This window comes from Camponotus vicinus, unplaced genomic scaffold (genome assembly GCF_025532165.1).
Source record: "Camponotus vicinus isolate PSW18456_S1 unplaced genomic scaffold, iyCamVici1.0 SCAF_13, whole genome shotgun sequence".
Lineage (NCBI taxonomy): Eukaryota > Metazoa > Arthropoda > Insecta > Hymenoptera > Formicidae > Camponotus > Camponotus vicinus.
Window position 1 is genome coordinate 3,869,519 of NW_028141949.1, and position 15,377 is coordinate 3,884,895.

General features: G+C 32.2%; 1 protein-coding gene across 9 annotated transcripts in view; it reads left to right on the forward strand.

The window, feature by feature from the left end:
• Positions 1-7,269: 7,269 nt before the first annotated feature.
• Bent (projectin protein bent) overlaps positions 7,270-15,377 on the forward strand; it is a 95,406-nt gene continuing 87,298 nt past the window's right edge. For 7 of the 9 annotated variants that reach the window (XM_083085749.1, XM_083085754.1, XM_083085755.1 and 4 more), the window contains exon 1: positions 7,270-7,768. The gene's annotated coding sequence lies outside the window, so the exon portion shown is untranslated. The remainder of the gene's footprint in view (positions 7,769-15,377) is intronic. The other 2 variants (XM_083085748.1, XM_083085756.1) reach the window with 2 other exon arrangements.

Sequence of the window (15,377 nt, forward strand, 5' to 3'; positions counted from 1 at the left end):
GACGGCGCTAGCCGTTTTCACGATGATGTGCTCGCACACGCGCTCGCCTCCCTCTATCTGGGAGTTCCTCCCTTTCTCTCCCCACGTCGCTCCTTCCCACGTCGTCTCCCTCGTACCGGGCACCAAAAATATCTATCGACGGTTGTTCCGCGGATGAGAGAGACGAGGTGGGACCCGAGGATGAGAGCAGGAGAGAAGCGTTATTTCGAGATTATCGGGGATTGCCGGCTTTCTGGAATCGTGCCGATCGTCTCCATTCCCGATATCGAACGTGTCTTCAATTTCACGAGCCGTCTCGCCATGATTTTTACGATTTCAGGATATCGGTCGCGTATCTTCGTCGAGTTTCACTCGTAAAATCGCAAAAGCTAATTCGTGAATTGTCGAAAAAATTAACGTTTATTTATTTTTTCTAGTAGACTATTATCTGAGAAAATTTAGAGAATGGGAAATTTAAGAGAAAACAATTTTTCAAAAAAATAAATCTTATTACAATTATAATTACATTTATATATTTTACATATTTCATATTACATTAGAATGAAAGAACGAATTAGATGAAAAGAGTACTTTGCTTTTTCTTGAAGAATAATATACATATAATATTTGTATTATTATATTATTATAATATTTGATTATATCTAATGTCTGATTCATGTATTTAATAAGTCTAGAAATCGTAGAAAAAGAAATTGGATAAAAAAAAAAGAAAACTATCTTGTATGCATAGAGAAAATTTCTATATTTTATTTACATTTCCAAATGTAGAGATGATATAATATTAATATGATATAATAATTCTGAGACTCTTGGGACTTAAATAAAATCTCTAAGTGCTAAAGTACAAGTCAAAGGAATTGTTGAATTTATCCGCGTTTGATTGCTACAATTATTTAAAAAGAAGCTTGTATAATTCTTGCTATCAGTTTCTTGATTGCACTATTATTTTCAGAGAGAAACAGAGATAGATTTTTCTCAATTTGTCTTGATAGTGGCAGAACAAATTGACTCGTCGACACGGGCGACAGTACTTATCGAGATCTTAATGTTTCTCGGACCATTACTCGTCCTCGTAAGTAGTAAAAGCGGTTTAAAGGCAGACGTACCGAGCGCCAGCTGCGATACCACTTAAAGATTCAACTTTCCTGCGTCTTCGTATAAACTCGAGATTTCGGGAAATCGGGTATGTTGTATCTTAACACTCGGTCACGTTCTTTTCACGAATGTAGAGCGAGCTTTTTCGAGAATCGTGCAAGTTCTCGAAAGCTCCGAGATCCGTCAAACATTCGGATTTTTTATTTAGTAAATGCTTGACACAGTATTCAGACCTTCGATTTTTCAATGAAAATTGACCAGATGTGTTTTAGAGATAGTTTAAATACATCTTATTGGTAAATATTTTTAAATATCTCCATGAAAAAAATGTTATGAGATGCGATTTATAGCAAATAAGGCTCTTTTGACATATTCAAAATTTGAGAAAATCTAAATTAAATCGAGAATCATAAGTATTATTAGAATTTAATGGATATATTTTTTAGCATAACTTATTATTATATGGCAATGTTAATTATGTTTTTTAAACATTTTTCATAATTTGTTGAAAGAACTTGTAAGACTTTGATATCGAAATCGTGATAAGACGGGTGAATGTAAAAGATACATGAATGATATTGAATGGCAAATGTTTGATTAAGTAGATCGAGAGATCTGTGCTTCGGTATTCTTTTCGGGTAGGACACCGCGGCAAATATAATAGGCCAGTGTCTTGTCCTGTCCTCGCACTCATAACATCTATTTCCAGAACAGACTGGTGACTAAGTTTAGAACGGCTGTTCCATATACTCGAGCCGTTCGCCTACACTCGAACCCGCGCTCTCACTCTCGGGAGAAAACGCGTGATAAAGGAACAAACAAGTGCACCGCATCGGATGCGTGAAATCGGCAACAATTTCCTCGTAAACGCTTTTCTCGTAGTCGCGATCTCAATTGACAATCCTTGACATCGAAACCGCAAATCTGATTTGAATGTTCATTTAACTTCGCTGGATGAACATAGTTTGCTTTTTATTGCTATCATCATGCGATTATTATAAAAAATTCTTTCATGATAATTATATTTTAACATTGAAGTTTTATTTTATTCATGTTTTATATAAAAATGTTATTATATAATTTCACATTGAATTTTGGATCAATGTTCTCTCGCAGAAATTTATATAAATATTTGATTAAAAATAACATATAATCATAACTCTCTCACGATAATTATATCTCGCGAGAAAAAGATTTTTATAATTTTGAGAAATATTTAGTCTGCAGTTATTTTTAATTAAATATTTATATAAATTTCTGCGAGAGAACATTCATCCAAAATTCAATGTGAAATTGTATGATAACATTTTTATATAAAGTAAACCGAATGTAAACAAGCGTGAAAATAAGGTCACGCTCTGCTCGTATTCGTCACGCTTATGTTATTTGGTCCAAGCGAGAAAATACAAGTTGCATCAACGTTGCATACGATATGTATCAAAAATTCCAACGACGTTGAATGTCGCTTCAGATTTCAGATTTTATTTTTCGCAAAATTTAAGATGCATTCAGTGGAAGAAAAAATGAAAGATGCTATTTACGCGTGCGTTAATTGCCAAGGTCTCCTTTGGCATTTTTCTCGTCTTGACTCTCGTGGCCATTCTTAGTTTCGTTCCTGCGAAAGCGCGATTTACGCTTCGCTAGTTGCTTGTTTCTCTTTAGCGGGTTCTGTATTTTCAATCATAAATCAGCTCCAGATCAGCGTCGAATTTGATATTAATACTCCGCCGTTCCGATGAAACGAAGCACGTTCGAAATGGTATTTTTTCGGAAATTTAAACAAATTGCTTAAAGTGTTTTTGTTTGGAAGAAAAAATTACGATTCAAAGAATCTACATCGCGCTGCGCGTCGCGGTACTTTTTCGCATTATTTTTGCCGTCTAAATGATTGCCCGTAAATTTTCTGATAATTTCTTTCTGCCATTCTCTTATCTTCTGGTGCAAAAATAGAGGTGTCATGAGTAAAAATTAGCTGAATTTAAAAATATCTAGGTCTTTAATTGAAGTCAAAGTAAAAATTCTCAATTTTAATTAATTTTTAACTTGAGATACACAATTACTTTCAATTAATTAAAAGAAATGGTTGTAATTAAGAGAAATCGGTTTATTACCGTAATCGATTCATTTTTAATTGAAAGATAATTAAATCGAATGCTTTGTCTTAATACACGTTACATATAACAAAATATATAATATGTTTTTTAAATATTTAAAATTTTTTTATCTTACTTTTTTTCTTATTGGGAGCGTATTTGTTGCTTTGATAAAGTCGGCTGTGGAAAAGCGAAACTCATAGAATCGTTAGGTATAGATTCTAATACGTAAAGATAGATTCACCGGTGAGGGGTGATCGTATATATTTAGAAAAGTGCTCGGCTTGCCAGAACCAAGAGAGTCGCATCTCGATGCTTCACGTGAGATTTCTTCCTTGGTGATTTCTCTCTTCTTATTCTTCTTCTTTCCCGGTTTCTAATTGTCTCAATGCTCTCTCTTTCTTAAACGAACAATAAGAACGTTGTTATAACACTTACTGGGTGAATTGGATAATAGTGCGTATTGTTGTTATTTATAATACACATAGCCACGTGATTCAATCTCTTCAGATTGATATAAATGAACGAGGTCGAAAAGTTTGTAATTTGCCGAATAAAACAAATTAAAAGAGTTATGATCTAGTATCCGGATAATCGTATCAAAGTATCATAAGGATAAAAAACATTTATTTGTAATGCTAAAATTTCGATTTTCAAAAAGAGAGAGAAAGAGCTTATCTCTTATTAAACTCTCTCTCTCTTTATATCAAATAGTTTGTAAAAATTCTAGTTATTTTTGTTGAAACCAAGCATTTAAATAAAAATCAGTGACATATTTTGACAGCGGCCTCTCGAATCACCTCTGTTTTCGTAGTCTAAATTATGTTTGTGTATGCTCTATCATCCTACTAAATTATCTGACGAGCTTAAAGCAGAAGCTTTTTGTCGCTTTTTTTCGAGTTGTCGCGTCGTTATAGCAAGACTAAAGAAAGTAACAAGGTGACACATGGCTCTGTCTCCAGTCTACGGGTTAATCGTAAAAGAAAAAGAAAGATAACTCAATTATACGTCTCAAGCTGAAGACCCTCGTTGTAACGCTTCACGGTTGGTTTGAGAAAATATAATTGTCAGAATATATAGTCATCTCACACGGTCAATTCAACGTTGAATTATTGCCGTAATTTCGCTCATAGGAGACTAGTAGGAGAAATCTAAATTTATTGCTGTAATTAAACATCAAGACATAAAAAGGTACATCAAGATTTTTGTGACGTTTTTTTAAGGATAAAAATTATACAAGTATCTTTCTGTCTGCCTGTAAAAATCTCTGTAAAATAAATCTGTAATATTTCTGTTAAATGTAAACGATGTTCGAATTAATTAAAATCAATTTATAAATTAATCTAAATTAATAATGTATAATTTTTAATAGTAATTAAATATATATATATATGTACGCATACATATGTGTGTACGTATGCTTCCTATTTCTCTTAAATTGGCAGCTCTGTTGTGCCACTAAATACTTTCGTGTATACTACATAGTTTCTCCCTGTTCTTCTATTTAACTATTATGCGCTGAGTGATTATTATATGTCAACCGTCCAAAGTAAACCGACGATCTTGTTCAATAATAACAAATAAATCACTGTATCTGCAATTAATCTTTAATAGTAGCAAATTATTCAAAACAAATTAATTATACATAATATAGCTTGCAGATGATTATAGATAGTTTTATGATGATTTTAATTTCATTGACAAATTTAAATTGAATTAAATGATAATCTTTTTTAGAATTATTTTTGGAAAATTAATTCTAAATTCAAGGAATTTTGTAATTATGAAAAATGTTTGTTTTATATATATATTATTTATAATTAGTTATAATGATACACTTAAATATGATGATGACAGATTAAGAACACTTAAAATTAACTATAGTTTTGCAAGATCGCGAATGAGATTTCGTCGCATATTTTCTGCCATCAATTTCGTATGTCTCTCTCAACAAACTCGAGAATAGATTTGACCATCATGTGCGATTTATTTTTATTCTTTTCTTATCTTTTTTTTCTACTCATTGTCAGATGAGAGAAAACATGTCTTGCATTATACATGTCAGTGTTGCGATGCTATCTAATTTCATCACTGCGAGACGCCAACGTGAGAGATGCCATTCCGGTGACTTTTCGGCAGTCATTTAGTTTTGCTGTCGATAGCGCGGGTTCATTTTTAGATTCGTTGCCGACGCGTAGCCGCATCCATATGACAAATTCGCCAGTGACAAGAAATAGAACGAGTAATGACGGAGTCGCGTCAATGTGCTAAAATGTAATGCCGTGTGTATTCACACGGTTATATATAAGTACAATGTTAAAAAAAGATACGAGTAACTTCGGATCTTTATAAATAATTTAGCGTCATACACGCGCCCAGAGTCAAGCGCGTAAAGTACGAATATTTTCAAAGATGTCGACGATATGGAGAAATATTATTAGCTGTAATAGATTTGAAGCTCATCTTTTTTATTGGAGTATATTTACTTTGGAGTATATTACTTTTTTCTGTGTAAATTTCAAAAATTTTTTGATAATTTCATAGTAAATATGCTCAAAATAGAATCCTGTAAAATTGTTCAGCTTTGCCGAATTATATTTGTTTAAATATAATGTATTAATATTTTGGAAAATTTCTTTTATACTCTTCATTTTTTTCAGAAGATAATTCAAATATTTTGCTATTAAAAATTCATGTGACACGCGCGCGTTTGATTAGGAAAGAAGGATAAGTAATATATAATAAATACTTTTTAGTCTTCGTATACGTTGGTTGTGAATCTGTCCGCGAATATCTTACTTACGAATTGCACAATAAATTGCTGCGATAAATTGCATTTGCTGCGATAAATTGCATTTTGCAATCATTGCGGATCATAGAGCTGAATGCCGAATAAATATCAGATGACTCAGTTAAATGATACAAATAGTATTCTTTGTGTTTATATTTATTAAAGAGATGACCTGTTTTCTCTCTAATACAATCATTAAATACATTCTCGAATATATATCTGCGATGTTTGTATGCCGCGATATAAATATAAAAACAATTATTGGATAATTAATTATTATGCGAAATAATATGATATGATATGATGGGAATTAAATATCGAGCTGCAAAAATATCTAATAATCTTCCTTAATTATTTCTATTAAAATACATATATATCAATTAATCTTTTCAGAAGATTTTTTTTCATTTAGCTGCGAAATTTATGGATATATATAAAAAGTATTTGAAAAACTTTATTTGATTGACTTTATAAAATCACACATATCTGTATGCAAAAAAAGACATAAATTTTCTTAACATCACATTGAACTAGCACTTGAAATCGATATCACTATTCGATCTCTACGAATCAGAATTGAAAGTGTGCCAATCGTGATATTCTCACCACTATAACAGCTGTTCACCAGAAATGCTATTATCTTGAAGAGAAAGATGTATCTAATTAGATCGCACTTTTATCACTTATCCGCCGTAATTTCGAAAATAGTCATACACTGTATATTCATGATTATATAATATGCCTTTTATTTTTATCCTTGTTTTATTTCGTCGGTTATTTTCAAATCATAGGACAGATTAGAGAGTATCTTGAATTAAGAAGCAATAGTATTTTAAATTAAAAACTAAATTCAGACAACGGTAAAAAATGTTTTAAAAATTAACGATAACAATAATTATCGAATTATTAAACAATTAGATTATCTTTGCGCAGTTTGTTTGTTGATAGAATTGAAGGAATTTTTTTCGATTATACGTTATTTTTATTCGTAATAAATAGCTTATATTCGTGAAAAGCTTAATAATAATTGGGACCAAAAGATTTGCTTGCATGGCAGCCAAATCGAATTCAATGTTAAAAGTGAAAAAAATTAAATTTCATCAAATTATAAGTGTATGGGATGATTGATCAGGAAAGCGAAATCGGAAAAGTGGGATTATCGATTGATTTCAGCATAGAATACACCATTAGACAAATGGTGGTTATATGAATAACGTCGCGTGTAGGTGTATGTGACTTGGTAGGAATGTAAGACAGAGATTTCTTGGTTGAAAGCAAGCTGGCAGTGGTGGTAGCGGTGGTCACGAGAGGTGGTGGGTGAGACTCGAACCTCGAAGTAAGATCGCGACACCTCGCGCGTTTAGTTGGCGCGCGGGGCCCCGGCGATTGGGACGGCCGAATAGAGACACTTCGTGCAAAAAAAAGAGGGACAAGGGAGATACACAAGAGGAGCAAGACAGAGAGTGACGAGCGACTGCACGACGAGTGACGACAACGACCAGAGACGAAGACGAAGACGATCGAATCTCTCTAAGAGAAAAAAAAAAAGAAAAAAAGCTTCTCTCGCAATCTTCTCAAGTTTTGTTCTCGCGCGAGCTTGTAGAATTCTCGAGTCGAGTGTGTGCGTCTCGTTTGTCTGCCTCGGGGGGGTTGGGAGTGATCCAGGAATAAGCGACTACTCGCCGTTGCAGGTGTCGCCGAGGAAACACTCGGCTAAAGGAAGGAAACCTCTCCCTCTCTTGGAAGGAAACGCGCTCATTCTCTCCCTGGGATATCTGGATATCTTCAAGTAAGTCTCGATGATGATGAGGATTTGATTGGATGCGGATGTGACGTTGCGTAGCTGCGAGGGAGCGTGCGCGAGTATTACTTCGCGCGTATCAGTGCGACTTTCTCCATATCTTGCCCGAGAGTGTTAAGCAACCCCTTTTCCCCTTCCCTTCTTTCATTCTGATCGCTTGGTAATGATCGCGTGTGGATCAGTGTCGAAGTGTGAGCAACAAGTGACGAACTATCTATCGGCTTCGCGCACGCTCACCCACGCAAGTGATACGCCGTATTTAATTGAAGGGACAAGTGAATTAAGGAGGTATGTCACGTTCTCTCATGACACAATTAATGCCGGTTATCCCCATAGATCACTTAATTATTCTCCCATAGATAGTTATTATTCGCTTTGCGATGATAATGAATAACATTTTATAATTATGTAATGAAAGTTTTAGATATAAATATTGAATATTGCTTATCTCCAGGGATTCTAGGGAGTAGTATATTAATAAAATCGGCTTGAAGTTTGAATATTATTAATTTAGTAATGTATCGTTCAATAAAATTGATTTGAGTATATTCTGAAATCAGTTCTACATTTGAAACGATAGTAAAAGTATTTTATCATCTGTATCTACATGTTTTTTAATATTTTTAATTAAAAAAAATTTTGTATTAATTGTAAAATTTGCTAGGTCTTATGTAGAAATTACATGTTTATAAAATAGAAAGATGGATATTAATTCAGAGAATTCATACAAAATTTCTATATATATATTTTATCATAAGTTTTTTAAAAAGATAGGATTTACAATTTATTTTATTTATCTTGCTTTATTCTATTATATTATATATATATATATTTTTTATATAACTTTATTTGCATCAGAAGAGCGAAAGAGAGAGAGATGTTAAGTAAAGAATGTAAATTGCGAAAACAAGACAATCTTTCATCACCTGGCAGTTCGTGGCACCTCTTAAATTGTCATCTAATAATTCTTTTAGATAAAATCATAAACTTATTCGCGTTCAATTAAGGAGTAATTTTAACTAGCATTCGCATTTCTTTTGAACGGTTTACCAGCATTTCGTTATTTTCTCTTCATCCGATTTCCGATTATTTCTCGTGCTTACTTGAATAATCAAAAGCTGTAAAAATTTAATTATCGAAATTTAAACTCTTCTTCTAATAAACTCTCAGTCTAGACGGATTTCTCGCTTTCGACAATTTCACATGACTAATCGCCACGAGTTCCGTCGCGGCGGCGCGGCCGACTATTCGTAGACTACTATCTAGGTATCTAGGCTCGGAGTCCACTTATTTTTAGGAGCCCGTAACGTGAGGAGGAGCGGTTCGTCGTTCCGACGACCATCTTTTCGCCCGTCGTTGTTCAATCCATCCTTCCGTCCATCCTCACGTCATCGTGCCGTCCAACACTTTGTCCAACGCATCATTTGCCGCCTCATCTTTACGTTGACAATCTTTCGCAGCTCATATTTATGCGTCAATTTTAAGAGACTCTAATGATAGGTCCTATTTACCTACATATATCTTCCTCCATTATATACATGTCATTATAATTACGATCGTCGTAATTATAATGACATGTATATAATGGTGGAAGACATAGGGACGAATCGATTCAGCATTTTTGTGTACATTAATATTTTATTCCATTTTTATCGATATTTTATTTTATTTTCGAAGATTAAATCCTTGTTGATATCTATTTTATTTTACAATGTTTCGAAAATTTTAAAACCCTCTGGGGGAGAAAGAGAAACTCTATTATATAGAAATTCTGCAAAAATGGGACGTTAATGTCACATAAAATTAATTCTCGCTGTTCGATTAATTTTCGCTAAACGAGTGTATAGTTATTCCTACTAACTTTACAAACGCTTAGAATTCAGGAATGTGCTCGAGCGATTTAAAAATATCTTCCGTGAGATTCGACGAATCTGGGGAAGAGAATTGGTCGAATAAGAGCACGAGAAAGAAACGAATCGATACGCGCATTTTGAAGAAATCCAGAAAACCTGACTAGATCGATATTAAGTCAGTCTTAGAGTAGATTTATTTTTTACTGTGCAAGATTCACATGATTTAATATATTAAATATATGTGTATTTATACAAAATTATTAATATATTATATTGAATTAGACGAAAAAATTTAAAAATTTAAAAATTAAAATTCAGGTTTAAATATAAGACATAAGCGTGTATAATTTTCTATTTCGAAGAGAAAAATTCCTATATTTATTTTTTATATAAAGTATATGTAAAACAACATGAAACAACGTAAAACAACATGAAAATATATATAATTTTGCGAGAAAAATTTAATTAAGCTATCCTATAAAACAGTTAGCCACATTAGTTCTAATTCTTTGATAATTGCAAGTATTAATGATGATTTTATTAATACTTAAATTCTCAAAAATTTTTTAGCTTCTTTCACGTTTCCACTTATTTTAAAAATATTTTCTTTTTTAAATGGTATAAAAATTATTTTATAATCAAATAATTGATCTTATTATAGATGCAAAAATATTTATTTGTAATCATCTATAAATATTAATTGATTAATCACCCAATGTGATTGCGTATATATCGATGTATTTCTGGACATATTGTTGGCCAAGTGGCACATTTCACCTGTTGATTGTCAAACTCATTGTCAGTCGTGATCAATATATGAATTGACATGTATTATTTTTGGCTTTATACTCGTCATTGTTCAATGACTCAAGCCGACGAATTTGTCAATTGTCTATTTACGCATAATTAATCAATGTTAATTTTAAATTCTTTCGAAGTTTTACGATAAAATATAAACAAAATTAGATTTACAACAAGAAATATATTAGAATAATTTAATTGATTATATTATATATATATTAAATGTTAGAGTTGTGTTTGAGTGTTCTTCTCGATCATATATTATCGCGTTTTCTCTGATTCTCTGTTGATTGCCGAATGAGTTTTATGCGTATACTTTTCGTGAGAGAAAGGTATTTTCCGAAGCACCGTAAATTAATAGCTGAAGTGAAACATTTTGTGCGTATACTCGTCTAGTGTTCGAGTATCATTAGATTTAGAGACGTGTTTATTTTTCGTCATGTCAAGTCAGAGAAAGAGGATGTTTATTTTATTATTTGAAAACTTATCAGATTATAATCTTACGTATGATATGAATGCCAGTTTTACGCAATGATGGGGTCCTTTTGATAGGATTAGTATAGAGATATTTTTCTCTCTTTCTTTTTCTCTTTCTTTTTTTCTCTATATTTTTTTGTCCTCTACATTCTCCATTAGATAGTTATAAAAGATCATTAATATTAATTTTTTTTTCTTCTATTGTTTATTAAACAATTTTGTTATTTTATATATTTATTTATATATTTATTAAAATATTATTTAGTTATTATTTACTTATATATTTATTTAATTAAACAAATTATAATTTTTATTTTATTTTTAAGATATTTTTTATCAATATGAATAACATATTATAAACAATCCAAATGAATCCTGTTTCAATGTCGCAACATTATTTTAAATATTATTTTGACGACTGTTTTGCAACGTTCTGCCAAAAAGTCAAATACGTACGTCTGTTTATACAATTTCTCGCATTTTATCGCGAAAAGATCGGGATGTCGATCGGTGATTTCAATACCGTTGCCGACTCAGTTTGAGTCAGTCGGCGAAAATAGATCGTGGTACGACGCAAGTAACGCGGTCAGGAGTATAGACAGGAAAGAGTGCGCCCGCGAAAATGCATCGCTCGACTAATAATTATAACTCTTGCGAATAGTTTAGTTCCGGATGTAACTTGAGTGTGAAGTAATGAATCGCTATTTACGTGGCAACAGCTTCTTGTTAAAATCCTTGAAAAGATCTCGAAATTTGGATTATATTCAAATAAAGATTTATTAAAAAAAATTAGTGTAATCTGATCTTTCTTATTTAAAAATCAAATTTATGATGTACTAATTGAAGCAAAAATTTAAGGATTGATATTAAGAATAATAATTAAAATATCTTACTTTAATTTTTATAAAAGATGCTGTTATTATCATGTTTTTGTATAATTATAAAAACACAACTCTTTTTTATATATTTGTTTCTTTCTGAAGAAAAGTATGTTGTTCAAAATATGAATCATTCTCTTATGAGAATATATATTATAAAGATTGCTAAATTTTCCAATTACTCATTTCACGTGATTGCTGAAGGTTAGTCACGATTATAAATGATACATTTAGTTTGATTAAAATAGATGCAACGCTATACATATAAGATTATTTATGCTTATGTTAGTAATTTTCGTTCAAAGTCGTATGAATGTATATTTTGACAAAAATTTATTTTTATTTTAACGTCATATCAAATTTTATAATATCTAAGCCATTATTTCATGCGCTGTATTTTAGAATAGGTACGTAAACATGTGATGCTCGATAAATTCAAGATTGCAAAGAAAAGAAATTGTTTTGATGCACGTGACTCAGAGCTTTGCCAGGAATAATTACGCCTTCTTAAAGATAAGCCGATTCATTGTCAGGTATGGACATTTATTCTCAGCACAAGATTATATTGATATATTTTTAATTTAATTATATTTTTATCTACCATTTTCTAATTTGTCTTTTATTTATTCTTATAAATTAACTCTACTGATAAAATAGATTTCGTAATGTTGCTTGTACCTTTTCAGTTAAAGTATTTTAATTATGATCGCGCATATTTTTTGAAACAAGATATATAAATTGTGTGTTTATCTTTATTTTAACTGCAATCTCCAGATATTTTATTCGTTAGATCAGCATCTATTATACACTTAATGGCAATGTGCTACTTATTTATTGGGTCACAGTGTCATCAAATATGTATTGTATCACAAATAGCTGGCAGAATTATGCCAAAGTGAAGCAACACTTTCGATATAGTCGGCAAAAATATTAGGTCAGTCGAAGATGCCGACAATGTTTCTCATAACAACCTATATCACAAGAATTTAGTATATTTCTCGATTGATATTTTTACGAATTACGTTTCTAAATATTATTTATCTGATGCTTCTTGTTTGAAATTCACATACAATATATATGATTTAAAATGATATTTTTGAAGTTCTATTTAGACATTCTTTGATATTTCTTTCTTTTTATTTGTTGTAAATAATATCTTTTTGTTAAAAGATTATATTATGGAAAGAACAAGGACTTCTCTTTCCATAGTATGTATAAATTCTAAGATTTTTTTTAGTCTGGTTGTAAAAGAAATGCAATATGTTTTACATTATTTAAATTTTTTTATAATATATAATATATAATTAATTTTTAAAAAACAGTAATAATGTTATATATATAAATCAAGGGAAATAAACATGTTTGACAATAATTAAAAAGGAAATGCAAACTTAAAGAAATAAAAAGATTGAACATTGATTAGAATTTAGATACAATTACAATTAGCTTATTAATTGATTTTAATTAAATATATCAATATTTCAAAGCGTGATTTATAATAAATTTAATTTTCTCGGTCAACGTTTATACTTGTTTTTCCTTTTTTCCGAAAAATCAATCAGTTGGATGACAATCGCGGCGCGAAAATCAGACGGCGAAAGAGACGGAATGCGAGCGTGCTATTACGATGTGCAGTAATCTCGGGAATGCATACGAGACGGTTTGCCAAGTCTTACCGTGACGTTGTAACACCCGGTCCCCATCCGTTTTGTATGCCATTTCGCCGATCCATCAGACTCCTTCTCGCGTGCATCTGTTCATTCTCATCTAAAACGATCAACCACTGGCTGAATAGAATCGCGCGACGATATATTTCATATCTTCACATTATAATATAGTAATGAAATTTCATGCTTGCATTAATTAGTCTCTTTTATTACGATTTTTGGTAGATTAAAGATTAAGCAAGCTTGTCTCCTTCCCTCGGAATTCTTTTCACGAAAAGAGCAATTAAAACGATGATCAAGATTTTAAATTCTTGAACATTTGATATATGAAATATTGATTTTTTTCAAATAGCCTCTTTTTATGCATAATGTCTTGTTTATTTGGCACTGTTGGGATACGAGCGAGTAGCCAGGTATCATATTTCCATCGCCTGGCTGGAGTTGACATAATCGGATGATTTGTTTCACAATTTTGTGGCTTGAACGGTGGCAGCCGACCAATTACGTGGATCTCACGTTACCGGAAGGATAGATACTGTGTCATGTCCCGTCTACCTTTGTAGTTGGCAGTCTTTTCCCAACGCGCGGGCGTGCGGAAAACTAATTCACCTTTCGAAACGATTGTTATTTATCACCGACAGTAATAAAGCTTTTACATCATACATATCCAAGAGGAACCATTATTTTATATTTATGACAGCCATTGAAAATTGTACAAATGACAGTTGCCTAAGATCAATTAAATTCGCTATTATTGAAATTTATATATGCATAAATTCCCGAAATACCCTTTCTTTCATCTATACGTTTTTTGTTGAATATAAAAAATTTATTCATAGATTTCATTTTTAGATGCAAATTTAAGGAAAATTTGTAGATTTCACCGAATTTAAATCGTTATTCCTAGTTTATTATTTCTTAATTTCAAATGTATCATATTCGAAGTCAACACAAAATTTCAAATTTGACTCCTAGGACGGAATTATTATTTTTGATACACGATGATAATGTAATTATAGAAATGAAACGTTTCAGTGTCAAAAAATATTAATTACGTGCTTACTGAAGACGTTAGGAAACAGGTGCAAGTGTCATCTTACGTCAAGCTACGTCGTATGATACGTCACGCGAAAATCATTTTCACGCTGCGCGTAGCTGGCGATTGTCTAGGAATCGATTTGCACTTTTGGCACTTGGAGGTGTCGTGCGTCGATCTCGGGTCTCAAAGAAACGATTGTCCGGACTTGAGCGAACCAACATATTACATCCGACGGGTTGTATCGGCGACCCAAATGTACACGGCTTCCACGGTTAGATGCCAAACATAATAACCGATTACCAAGATAACTGGCCCAACCTATTTTCGAGCCAAGAGCCGCATTAATAATAGTAAGCCTTACGTCACCCAGCGCGGCTCGCTCCCTCGGCCTTGGAGCGTCGCGGGAAAATACTCCCGCTCGCGCGAATTCCGCGAGAAAACTCGCCGTTCTCGCTGCTCGCTCAATTTGCAGTTAAACGCGGTGATGCTAATGGTTCTTCATCGGTGAGGATTCGAGCGGCTCGACGAAAATAGGCCTGACACTCGTAAATTATGAAGTCCTTTCGACGCAGCGCGCTTGAGAGAAGGCGTCGTTCACACGCGCCGAATATTTCGCGCGCGATATTATTATTAGATTGACGCAAAAATAAGTTGCAATTCGTCTCTTTAGAGACTTTACGTCTCTCTGCGTATCTTTATTGCGATTCCTCTTAATACTTTTTAAATTGTAAAAATGACAGAGATAAAGAAAGAGAGAGAAAGTAATTATTATTATTAATGAAACAAATTGATATCTAGTTATAATTAATAATTTCAATCATTGATATGTATATTTTTACGCAAGCAGTGTTTATAATATCGAACTTATTTTTCCAATTTCCA